Source organism: Ornithorhynchus anatinus, chromosome 8 (genome assembly GCF_004115215.2).
Source record: "Ornithorhynchus anatinus isolate Pmale09 chromosome 8, mOrnAna1.pri.v4, whole genome shotgun sequence".
NCBI lineage: Eukaryota > Metazoa > Chordata > Mammalia > Monotremata > Ornithorhynchidae > Ornithorhynchus > Ornithorhynchus anatinus.
The window spans coordinates 42,163,601-42,176,292 of NC_041735.1; the positions used below are offsets into that span (position 1 = coordinate 42,163,601).

General features: G+C 41.8%; 1 long non-coding RNA gene across 1 annotated transcript in view; it reads left to right on the top strand.

Moving 5' to 3' along the window:
* Nucleotides 1-2,102: 2,102 nt before the first annotated feature.
* The window catches only part of LOC103170253, a 95,051-nt gene continuing 84,461 nt past the window's right edge, over nucleotides 2,103-12,692 (top strand). The window contains exon 1 of the long non-coding RNA XR_003761634.1: nucleotides 2,103-2,212. This is a non-coding gene — a long non-coding RNA (uncharacterized LOC103170253). The remainder of the gene's footprint in view (nucleotides 2,213-12,692) is intronic.

A 12,692-nucleotide genomic window follows, 5' to 3' on the forward strand; every position in this document is an offset into this window, starting at 1 on the left:
GGAGAAAGCCAGCCTGCTGCTCCAGGCCTTTCAGAGCCCATCATCTTCAGAAAGCAGCAGAGGGAGCTGGACAGACTGTGCCTCAGTCTGTCCCCAGCCCCTACCCGCTCGTCCCCCTGTCCCCTACCTAGTGTCTACTTGCTTCTCTAGGAGGCAGTTGTTTTAAATCCTTGGGTGTTTCGGGAAGGAAAAAGTGCTATTTTAATCTCTGCCAACCCCTCAACCCCTGACGAGAGGATCATGGCTAGCTAGTCAGTCATTCTCATTTATTGAGTGCTTATCATGTGCAGAACACTATTACAACAATATAACAGACACATACCCTGCCCACAACGAGCTTCCAGTCTGAAACTAACCAGTGTCAAGTCGGGCCAGAGACTCAGGAAAATATTTTTACAAGCGATATCATCGCTGCGTAGTCACCATGAACTTGATATTTAACCCTGAGTAGGACCTGCACACTCCTCATTCCTTTACCTGCAGGTTAGTCTGGGGAAGTTTAGATGGTCCCAGATGACCTCAGTATTTTATTTGGGACATTTATTCCAGTGTACTCACTCAAATGCTCAATGTGCGTGTGTGTATGTATTTGTGGTTTTAATTCCACGTTGGTCTGAACCTCATTCTGAGCCCTTTGTACTGGAGCAGTTTGTTCTCAGAGTATTTGAAAGCCACTGGTGATAGAGTATTTCCTCAAACTGCTCTTAGCTTGCACATTCAGAGATCTGAATGCTGAACATTCAGGGATGCTATGAAAATCAAATGTGTTTTATTTATAAGTCCCCATGCTCCCCCTCCCAGCTTCCCACAGAAGAAAATGTAGCAATGAATGCAAATAATTTTTCAAATAGATCATTTTATGAATATGCCTCTTTTATTCTGTCTTTTTTAAGGACTAGAGAATCACATAAATGACAATTCCAGAAACCATAGATTTATGACTTTTTTACTTTCCAAATATGTTGGCACAGAGTAAAAAAAAATAAAATTCTGTAATTTCGAGAAGAGAATAATGTACTTTTTTATTAAAATGGAAATGACACACTGCTGCATATCTAACTTGATTTAGTGTTTTTATTAGTTATATAACTGTTTTAATACCTCGCTAACTATTGCATTCTCCCTTAAGGTTTTCATTGTTCTCATACCCTAGAAACAAATTGATAATTCTGAAAAAATAAAGTATTTCTTGGTTGTTTGCTAACAGCAGAATAGCAATCAGTCACCACAGGGTTACTACAATGGGCATCATTATATCTGGATCCTTATCAATTTCACTATATGGGTAAGTATTATTGCTGCATACCGGAACTCCTTTGGTGTTATTGCTTAATTTTAATTGTGATTGTAAAATGTGAACAATGTGGATCTTTAAACCACAATTAAACACCTGCTATACTTGTTGTCTGTTGGCATTTAAAGATATATTGAGTATTTAAAAACTGCTGATTCAGATATTACACTAAGCGCAAAAAACATTTACTTGAAAGGCAAATGTTTGGTTAAGGAAAATGCTGTGAGGAAGTTGAATTCTATCAGATAGGCAAAGCCAAATCTGAGGTTTTGAAGGGTAAATGTCACAATTTTGCCGAGTGCGCCTTTCCAGCTCTGTTCAGGTTCGCTGCCAATTTCCCTCAGCAACCAGTAATCTGACTCTTCTTTGTTTGTCCCATTGACAACTTGTTAATGGTGAGCCTCCCGTCAGGAAGCACCTGCCCTGCATTAATGAGACATTAATGGGGGAAACAATGGAGTGTCGAATTACTGCAAAGCAAGGAAATAGTTTGAGGAGGAAGAGGTACCCAGAGGTACCCACTGATCTTAGTCCCAGTGCGCAAACCAAATCTCATGTGAAAGATGTATGACTTGGCTCTTGCCCGGTGGGAGGTGAGATGTAAGTGGGTTTAAAATCACGCAGACATATAGTATTTAACACTTTCTGGAATCCCTCCTGCCCGTGTCAGCAATGTGCTGTGTTTCAACGGGGGCGATTTTGCTGGCCTTGCCAGAAATCTGCCACCAAATCAAAAAAAAAAAAAACAACTTAAAATTCCATATTGACACTTCCTTCTCCTCTGCTCCGTGCCTATGTGTAGGTGTTTGCAGCTGAGCTCTGAAAGACACCACCAAAGATCGTGGCCAGACAACTGTGCTCCAGGACCGGGCCGGGGTTCACTTGATCTGCGTCTCTTTCCATCTCCAAGGCCTTGCGGTTAGTAACTGCATTGATGCCGAACAGATGCTTCTATTTTTCAGAAAATAGGTGGGGTGTGTGGGGCAGTTGGGTAGAAGCCTTTAGCATGGTCTCATTTCTCCTACTCTGCTGCATGAGCTGTGTGTTCTGATCCCCAGAAGGGGGATCTTTAAGGTGGAGGAGAGCGACGAGAAGGGCAAGCAACAAGCAGGGAGTAGAAAGATAGGTATGGCTCGGACACCCGGTATTACGTGCTCGCAAGGGATTTCACCTACGCTCTTGAACTGGTAGCAGCTGGGTTTCGGGAAGTGGTGTTTCAAGAATGACAGTGACCCCAGCCCTGCTGCTGTGGGAAGCAGAGAAAATGGCAAGTGGCAAGTCAGAGGAGAGAGCAGGGTACAGGGCGCGGCCTGCCATTCGTGCTTTCGGTTGACCAGTCTCAGCTAGGAGCAATAATGACCATTGGTAGGGGGAGAGGCGTATGTCTGGGGAATCATCTCTCCCTCTGCCACTTTCATGTCTGCTTTATAGCGAAAAGGGAAAAGTGGAGGCAGAGAAGAAGCCACTGCCTGGTAAGAGGAGTTATACAGAGGGACAGTTTTGGTCAGGCAAAATTGTGCATAGGAGGCAATTGTTCAGGCCACCAAAGAGTAGGATTGTTATCAGGAGGATATAGACGGTTTACATGAATGGGAGAGATACCTTATCTATACCATCTGGTATATGAAAAGGAGAATAAGATTGAATAATAATGTCTGGCAAATTCAAGTTTTTAGTTTCAACTGTACCCTGTTGAGTGCCAATAAGAGATTCAGATTTTATGAGGATAATAATAACTGTGGTTTTTGTTAAGCACTTATTAAGCACTGTTCTAAATGCTGGGGTAGATACAAGGTAATCTGGTTGGACGCAGTCCCTGTCCCACATAGGGCTTAATCCTATTATACAGATGGGGGAACTGAGGCACAGAGAGGTGAAGTGATTTGCCTAAGGTCACAAGTCTTAATACTGTTTTACAGAGGAGGGAACCGAGGCACAGAGAAGTAATCATCCAGCAGACAGATGGCAAAGACAGGATTAGAACCCATGATCTTCTGACTCCCAGGCCCGTGCTTCGTCCACTACTCGATGCTCCTTCTCCTTCCATGCCTTTGCCCCACGATGCTCCCGAGGATCATTGCTTTCCCCCAAGAAGTCATCATTATAATGGTATTTATTGAGCACTTACTGTGTGCAGAGCACTGTACTGAGTGATTGAGAGAGTACAATACGACAAAGTTCCCTGCCTACAGCGAGGTCATTAAATAGAGATCAAGTTACTGACTATGAGGGCCATTGCTTTAGACTTATCCCGAGTTCCACTAGAAGTATTTGATTTGGTAAAATGTATCATTTGATTGATGTTACATTTCCACTTTTTGTCAAAATTGTAATTTTAATCAAATACAACAAACTTTTCTTTATTTTGCAACTAAATTTGTTGCACATCTTTGTATGTAGCATTATAATAGGCTTCCAGGCACTCGAGAATATTTGAAGATCGAAGACATTCCTAGCTCACTAAAGATCAGGGGAAAGATAAACACTTAAAGAGCTAACATATCAATCAATCAATCAGTCAATCAGTTGTATTTATTGAGGACTTACTGTGTGCAGAGCACTGTTCTTAGCACTTGGGTGAGTACACTATAATAATAATATAACAGACACCTTCCCTGCCCACAACGAGCTTACAGTTCAGGGACTAAAACAGTCCAGAGACAGTCTACAGTCTAAATTAATATCAAAGTGAGAGCATCAGGGAGTTATATATTGACACTTCAGTTCCTTTTCAATTTTCCCATTTCTCTTCTCCTAGTCTGGAAGGAGAAAACACCCTGTGTTCTAAATATTAATTAAGCCAAGTTGTATTCCCTGCTTTACCTACAGCCCCCTCCAGCGAGGCGACTGGACCTGTGTCTGCAAGAGGGTGTTCTTGGTCTTAGATCTTCAAATGGCTTAATGTTGATGGCAGAGGGCTGCATCTTAAAGTCATCAGGATTGTTTTCTGAATGTTTGCAGATAACTGAGAAGGGAGATTAGGACCTATCTGGGTCCTGTTTCCTGGCCATAATAAATGCTAACATTTACCAGATATATTCTTCTTTTTTTGTCCACATTTTCAACTATTCTTGTTGCAATGGAAAGCCTTGATTCATGCCCAGGAACAAAAAAATAAAGTAAAAATAAAAACTGGATGGCCTTAATTAAAATTTACCTTCAGAAAGAACCAATATGTCTCTTGAGTAAAATACCATCTGTGGAACTAATTCTGAGAATGGTGAAAGAGCAGAATAGGATCTACAAGGAATTTTATGAATATCCCAGGCGTTATCTTGACTCACGTATGCTTTTTTTAGAACTTTACGGGTTAGTCCTAATTTTCTGCCTTTCCTTGAGCAGAGATTGCAAGTTTATGAACGTCCCCAACTCCTTATCTCTGGTTGCAACACATAGAGACAGAAAACAATTGTCATAGAAAATGGAGAGACCTTCTTCCAGTTCCCAAACTTTTAAATTCTTCTCTTTCATATTAATCTTAGTGATTAGTTAAGAATGAAAAATGGCTAGACAAACTGAGGAAATACTCTTGGCAAACAATCTGAGTGACTGTGAGCTAAAATTTACTACGCTTTATTTCCTGACATCTGTGTCCGAGGCACATTATCACCAACTTTCCGCTTTGCAGTCTACACTTCTCCTGGAAGTAATGTCTCCCTACGAATAAATCATTTAAATATCTATGCCGTCCTTAAAGAACGTCTTGGCTACCAGAATATTTTCTTGTCAATCTTCAGTCAGTAATGGGTTCTGTCATCCCGGAACCTCCCGGGAAAGATACAGGTTTATCTTCAAACTTTTATGAGTTCATTTCCTATGTATTCAGTGGCAGATCATAGAAGGGGATTATTAATACAGAATAAATAATAGGCTAGTGAATCACAGACTCTAATTCCATGAAGGGCTTTACATTAAGAAAAAAGTAACTCTTATGGAACTACAAGATTGACAGCTTTGGAAAATGCAGTTTTTGTCTTTCTGTGGTGAGCTGGTACACATACAAGTGACTCAGCGTGGCTCAGAGAAGCAGCGTGGCTCAGTGGAAAGAGCCTGGGTTTGGGAGTCATAGCTCATGGATTCGAATCCCGGCTCCGCCACTTGTCAGCTGTGTGACTGTGGGCAAGTCACTTAACTTCTCTGTGCCTCAGTTATCTCATCTGTAAAATGGGGATGAAGACTGTGAGCCTCACGTGGGACAACCTGATTACTCTGTATCTCCCCCTGCGCTTAGAACAGTGCTCTGCACATAATAAGCGCTTAACAAATACCAACATTATTATTATTACAGTAATAGACGGAGTCTCAAGCACTCAGTGATATTTATTGAGTGCTTACTCTGTGCAGAACACCATACTAAGCGCTTAGGGAGGGTACAGTACCACAAAGTTGGTAGGCATATGCCCTACCCACAGTGAGTATACAGTCTAGAGGGGGAGACAGACACTAATATAAATAATTTACAGATATGTACATAAGTGCTGTGCAGCTGAAGTTGGCCTGAATACCACATACCCAAAGGATACAGATCCAAGTGCATAGGTGATGCAGAAAGGAGAGGTAGTAGGAAAAATAAGGCTTAACTGGGGAAGTCTCTTGAAGCTTAATAGGGTTTGGAACGTGGGGAGAGTGGTGGTCCGGTTTATGTGGAGGGAAAGGGAGTTCTAGGCCAGAGGGAGGAAGTGGGAAAGGTGTCAGCAGCAAGATAAATAATACCGGAGCTCAATGAGCAAACTGGCACTGGGGGAGTGAAGTATGTGGACTAAACTGCAGTAGGGGATAAATGAGGTAAGGTAGGAGGGGGCAAACTGATTTAATGCTTTAAAGCCAATAGTAAGGAGTTTCTATTTGATGGAGAGGTGGATGGGCAACCACTGGAGGTTCATGAGGAGTGGGGAGATGTGAACTGAACTTTTTATTTTGAAAAATGTTCCAAATGGCAGAATGAAGGATGGACTGGATTGGAGAGAAAGAAGAAGCAGGACGCTCAGTGAGGAGGTAGATGCAGCCCTCAAATTGGGATAAGATAAGTGCTTGGATCAGCATAGTCACAGTTTGGATGGAGCAGAAAGGATGGATTTTAGCAATGCTGTGAAGGTAGAACTGACAGGATTTGATGACATTGAATATGTGGATGGAATGAGAGACGTAAGTTGTGGACAATGTCAAGCTTACGGGCTTGTGAGATAGGGTAGATTGGGGTAGTGTCTGCAGTGATGGTAAAGACGGGGGGGGGGGGGGCAGGATTTGGGTGTGAAGATAAGGAGTTCTGTTTTGGACATGTTTAATGTGAGATGTTGGTGGATGTCCAAGTAAAGACGTACTGAAGGCAGAAGGAAATGTAAGACTGTAGAGAAAGAGAGGGGTTAGGGCTGGAGAGGTAAATTTGGGTGCAATATGGCCCAGTGGATAGAGCACAAGCTTGGGAGTCTGAAGGTCCTGGGTTCTAATCATTGCTCTGCCACTTGTCTGCTGTGTGACCTTGGGCAAGGCACTTAACTTCTCTGTGCTTCAGTTTCCTCATCTGTAAATTGGGGATTAGGACTGTGAGCCCTGTGTGGGACAAGGACTGTGTCCACCCCGATCATCTTGTATCTACCCCAGTATTTAGAATAGTGCGTAGCACCTAGTAAGCACTTAACAAATACCATAAATATTATCATTATAAAGATAGTTGTTGAAGCTACAGAAGTGAATGAGTTCTCCAAGGACATAAGTGTAGATGGAGATTAGACGGGGACCCAGAACTGAGTCTTGAGGGACCTCCTGCTGTCAGGGGATGGAAGGCATAGGGGGAATTGCAGAAGAGATTGAGATGGTGCAGTAAGAGGAGAAGGACCAGAGGAGGACAATGACATTTTAGCCAAGTTTGGATGTTAGTTCCAGGAGGAAGGGGTGGTCCATAATACCAAACACAGCTGAGAAGTCTGAGGATTAAGATGGAGTACAGAGGCTGCTGTATTTGGCAAGAAGAAGGTCATTGATGACTTTAGAGAAGACAGTTTCCGGGGAATAAAGGGGGTGAGTGGATCAAGGAGAGAATTGGAGGAGAGGAACTGAGACAACAGGTGTAGATCATTCTCTCAAGGAGTTTGGGGAGGAAAAATAGGAGAAGCATTGTTGCCTAGTGGAAAAAACACCTGCCTGGGAGCAAGAAGTCCTAGTTTCCAATCCCATCTCTTCCACTTACCTGCTGTATGACCTTGGGCTTCACTTTACTTCTCTGTGCCTCAGTTCCCTCATCTGCAAAATGGGAGTTCAATACCTAGTCTCTCTCCTACTTAGACTGTGAGCTTCATGTGGGATCTGATGATCCTGTATCTACCCCAGCACTTTGTACAGTGTTTAGCACATGGTAAACACTTAATAATACCATTGTTATTGTAATTATCATTATTACTATTGTTATTATTATTATTATGGAGCTAGGCCAACAACTAGAGGAAGCAGTGGGGTCAAGGGAGGTTTTTTTTAGAATAGGGGATAAGTAAGCCTGTTTGAAAGCAGTGGGAAAGGGCATTGGAAAGTGAACAGTTGAAGATGGCAGTCAAGGAGGGAAGAAAGGAGGAGGCAAGTGTTTTAATAAGGTATGAAGGGATAGGATCAAAGGTAAAGGTGGAGAGGGCAGATTTTGAGAAAAGGCAAGAGATCTCTTCTTGAGATACTGTTGGGAATTTTGGGAGAGTCGAAGAGGGCAGAGGAAAAGGGTGGCCTGGAGAGGAGAAGGGGAGATTTTCATGAGATCATACCTGATGATTTCATTTTTGTTAATAAGGTATGTGGCCAGGTCATTATGGGAAAGAGATGGCAGGAGCTGGGGGACAGGAGGCTCGAGGAGGGAATTAAACATCTGGAACAGCTGGTGTGGGGAATGGGAATGGGAGTCAGGAAGGCCAATTATTGTTGTAGGGTGGAGGAGAGGGCAGAATTAAAGCAGGTGAGAATGAAATTTAGGTGGACGAGGTTAGACAGATGTCTGGATTTCCTCCAACTGTGTTCTGCAGCTCGAGCACAGGAGCAGAGGAAGCAGACTATGGAGGTGATCCAGGATTATAGTTTAGTGGTATGAGATGGGCAGAGGGATAAAGAAGCAAGGGAGTTGAGTTCAGTGGAGCGGGTGATATTGGGGGCATCAGTTTGTGCAGCAAGAGAAAGTAGTTTTAGTATGGAGCCCAAATGGGTCATGATCGGTTTAGAATAGTGTTGGGGGGGGAGGGGGTGTCAAAAGATCAGAGATCCCTTTGGGAGAATAGGATAGATTTGTGGGGTTTGAGTGTATAAGAAAAAGAGCAGGTGATGAGGTTTTGATGTGGTGGGGGAATTTCAGAGTTGGTGAGGGTACAGATTGTGCAGTGACTAAAGATAATAGATCCAGTGTGTGCCCAAGTTGGTGTGTGAGGTGGGGTGGAGCAAGAGATCACTGAGAGATGAGAGGAAGGGAACGATAGAAAAGTTGTCACGAACCTCCATGTGGATATTGAAGTCCTCGAGGATTAATGTAGGAATGAAGAAAGAGAGAAGGAATGTGAGAAAGTGATAAATATGGTTCAGAAAACTGGAAGAGGGGTCTTGAGGGGGTGGGGGGCGGGGAGGCGTAAATTACCGTGACTAATAATTGGGGTAGGGGTTGAGGCAGATGATATGGGCTTTAAAGGGAGAGAAAAGAGGGAGGTTGGAATGTGAAAATCTCCCATCAAGAATGACAGACAAAATTCAGTCAATCTATCCATCAATGCTGTTTATCGCATGCTTGCTGTGTTCAGAGCACTGTACTAAGTGCTCGGGCGTGCGCAGTTCATCAGATTTAGCCAGTGAATGAGACTTCAAGACTGAACACCGACATACAGAATTTGATTACAGTGCTAGTGGTTTGTGCAGTGTCCGTTATCCCTTCCGGTCATAGGAGGGTAAAGGTGGAGCATAGTGGAAGGACTATGTGGTGATTTTTTACATGCCAGATCCATTTGTAGCTAAAGTGCTGTGTCACAGCACCATTATCCAGGAGGCAGTTGCCTTCTTCTTCTTCTACTACTACTACTATAAAAGTACTACACAAGTAGTAACAGTAGAAGCAGGGTGGCCTGATGGAAAGACCATGTGTATGAAAGTCAGAGGACCCGAGTTCTAATTATGGCTCGGACTCTTGCCTACTATATCACCTGGGGCAGGTCATTTAACTTCTCTGTACCTCCGTTTACAAATTAATAAAATGGGGATTAAATACCTATCCTAATACTTTAGAACAGTCCTTGACATGATATACTCATAACAAATATCATAACGATAATAATAACAATAATATTAATACTTAGACTGTGAACCCCATGAGGAACAAGGGACTGTGCCTGACCTATCTTGATCTGCTCCAGCATTTAGTACTGTACTTAGTAGAGTATAGAAAACACTTAACGAACACCACAATTGTCGTTAGTAATAGCAGACATTTGTGAAGTGATTTCTATTTATTGTAGATGGGTTCTGCTATTTGTGGTGTATTTTCCATTAAAAAAAATCCTAGTTCACTAACAAAGGTGTCCTAAATTGCCATCGATAAGTCCCTTCTGATCAGAAATCTACCTCGTCTTTTCTTTAACCTCTTTTCTGATTTCTTCTTATATAGTGGTTCTAAAATTCCTTGACTGGAAATATTCAAAATCTGCTATTTTTGCTTGGGTAGTCCCCCAGTTTATTATATAATTGGTTAATCTATTAAACCTAATGTTTTTTCAATGTGACAGATTTTGATTAAAATCATCTTTATTTCTACTAAACTTGGAAATTCAAATTGTTCATTTCTGAGTGTTAGGTATCTTCAAAGACAGATTTTAAAGAAATGAATTGTTCTAGAGAACAGTGATACTCAAAATTATTGATCAGCAAATCAATACATAGAAATCAATGAACCCTATCCTGATTCTTTTAGTTTGTTTTACTTAGTGAAACTCAGAGAATCAAAGAGATTTACAGATGTCTTTTAGCCAAAAATTACCCTGTTTCTCCTTCAACTCTCTCCCATTAAATGGTAAACTCCTTGAGGGCTGGGAATGAGGGCTTTACTTCTCTAGTATGCATTCCCACATGCTTAGTACAATCCTCTGAATTCAGTAGGTGCTCAGTAACTAGCACTGATTGAAAAGTGTCTTATCCCTATTTTTAATCTTTTGTATGGCAAATACCGTATTACTATATCAGTTTTAAAAGAACTAGGGTGAAAAACATTTCTCAGAGGATAGGAGATCTTATTAAGATTAATAGCTGCTGAAGGATTACCAAATATGCTAAAAGAAATTAGCTCTCAAAATTTGATGGGTTATTTTTAAGAGTTTATATGCGTTGTCAAGTCATATGAAAACTATCCCCCACTAATCTCTTTCAACTGCGCTCATTTTCTGAATTCCTCTTCTCTGTCTAAGAGCTATAGCACCTTAATGCAACGCTTTAGGGAAGCCATTGTTGGAGAGAAGCAATGCTGAAAGGAGAAAAAGAGCTTTATGCTTTAAAGTTTTGGGCTTCACCTAGGCCTCTTTTGAGACTCTCAAGTCTTTCCATTTTAGATTCCAAGTAGTGTTAGAAGATAAGGATGTTTGATTACTTTCAATTGAAGTTGGATTTGAGTTAAATCAATCAGTGATATTTATTGAGTGCTTACTGTGTTCAGAGCACTTAGGGGAGAGTATAATACAACAAAGTGGTTGACACATTCCCTTCCCACAAGAAGCTTTCAGTCTAGAGGGGGAGACAGACACTAAAAGAAATTTTGTATGTGTACATAAGTGCTGTGGAGTTAAGGCTGAAATGAATATCAGATGCTAGAGAAAAAATAATTTCTATTTGTAGTCTTTCCTACCTGTCTGTGAGCCTGCTATGGATATAACAGCCACCTCCACATGCCCTAATTCCTGAGAGTAGCAGGATGTGGGGCTGTGGGGTGAATATCAGATGCTAGAGGAAAAATCATTTCTTTCTGTAGTCTTTCCTACCTGTCGGTGAGCCTGCTACGATAAAACAGCCACCTCCATGTGCCCTAATTCCTGAGAGTAGCGGGATGTAGGGCTGACCGACCAGGGCAGGTAACATGTCTGTTTATTGTTGTATTGTACTCTCCCAAGGGCTTAGTACAGTGCTCTGCACACAGTAAGTGCTCTGTAAAAATATGAATGAATGAATAAATGAATGAACAAACCATGGCAGGCTTGCAGCCTGGTCCTAGAGGACAATGATAGAAAGCCCACTTTTAAATTAATCTGCTGGGCCCTGGGTCCGACCCCACAGGTCAGTGTACACCTGGATCTGATGTTTAAATTTCAGCTACTATTGACCTATACCAATAATGGGAAATCATTAAAGGCTTCTATTGTGAGATTGTGGAGAGTTAGTGAATGTTGTCAATAATCACAAAGAGATATTGATTCATAATATAATAATTATGGTATTTGTTAAGCGCTTACTATGTGTCAAGCACTGTTCTAAGCCCTGGATTAGGTACAAGATAATCAAGCTGTCTCACGTGGGGCTCACAGTCTTAATCCCCATTTTACAGGTGAAGTAACTGAGGCACAGAGAAGTTAAGTGGCTTGCCCAAGGTCACACAACAGATAAGTGGCAGAGCCGGGATTAGAAACCAAGTCCTCTGACTCTCAAGCCCATGCTCTTTCAACTAAGCCACACTCCCTGATTTTATCAATCAATCAATCAGTAGCATTTACTGAGCATTTACTGTGTGCAGAGCACTGTACGAAGTACTTGGGAGAGTACAGTGCAACAGAATTAGCAAATACACTGCCTGTCCTTGTCGAGTTATGCATATGCTGTACAATCCTGATCCGGTTCGGGTTTGCTCAAGAACTTCTTTGGCTCTGATCACCCTTTCTCAAAGATTTCCAGATTCCCTTGACACCTTTCCTTACCCTTCCCAAACAAGATGATTTTTATTCTGCCTTCCTCTTTCTCCCTCTCCTTGCCTTTCTCTATCTCTTTTTCTCTCACTCTATCCCCTTCCATTTCTATCTTTGTGTCTGTCTATGTCTCTCTCTCTCTCTCTGTGTCTCCCTCTCTCTTCCTGTTTCTTTCTTTTCTGATTGTTTCTGGAGCAGTGTGCCTTTCAAATTGATATTTGTTTTGGTGACTTGTGAGTGAGGCATGTATATGCACACACATTTCTAATGTCTATGTTGCATGCTAAGGGATGAAGTGCCTTCTGATCTCCCCATCATGGAATATTCTAAAAGTGTTAGAAAATGTTAAGCCCCTGAAACAACTGCTGTTCCCTTTGGCAGGCAAAAATATCGATCAGATGGAAGGAAAGAAAGACCTTAATATATATGAATAAAAATACAAAAACATAAACACCATGCTATCATTTGATGGATAGGTTTACTTCTATGCGCCAACATATGTACGG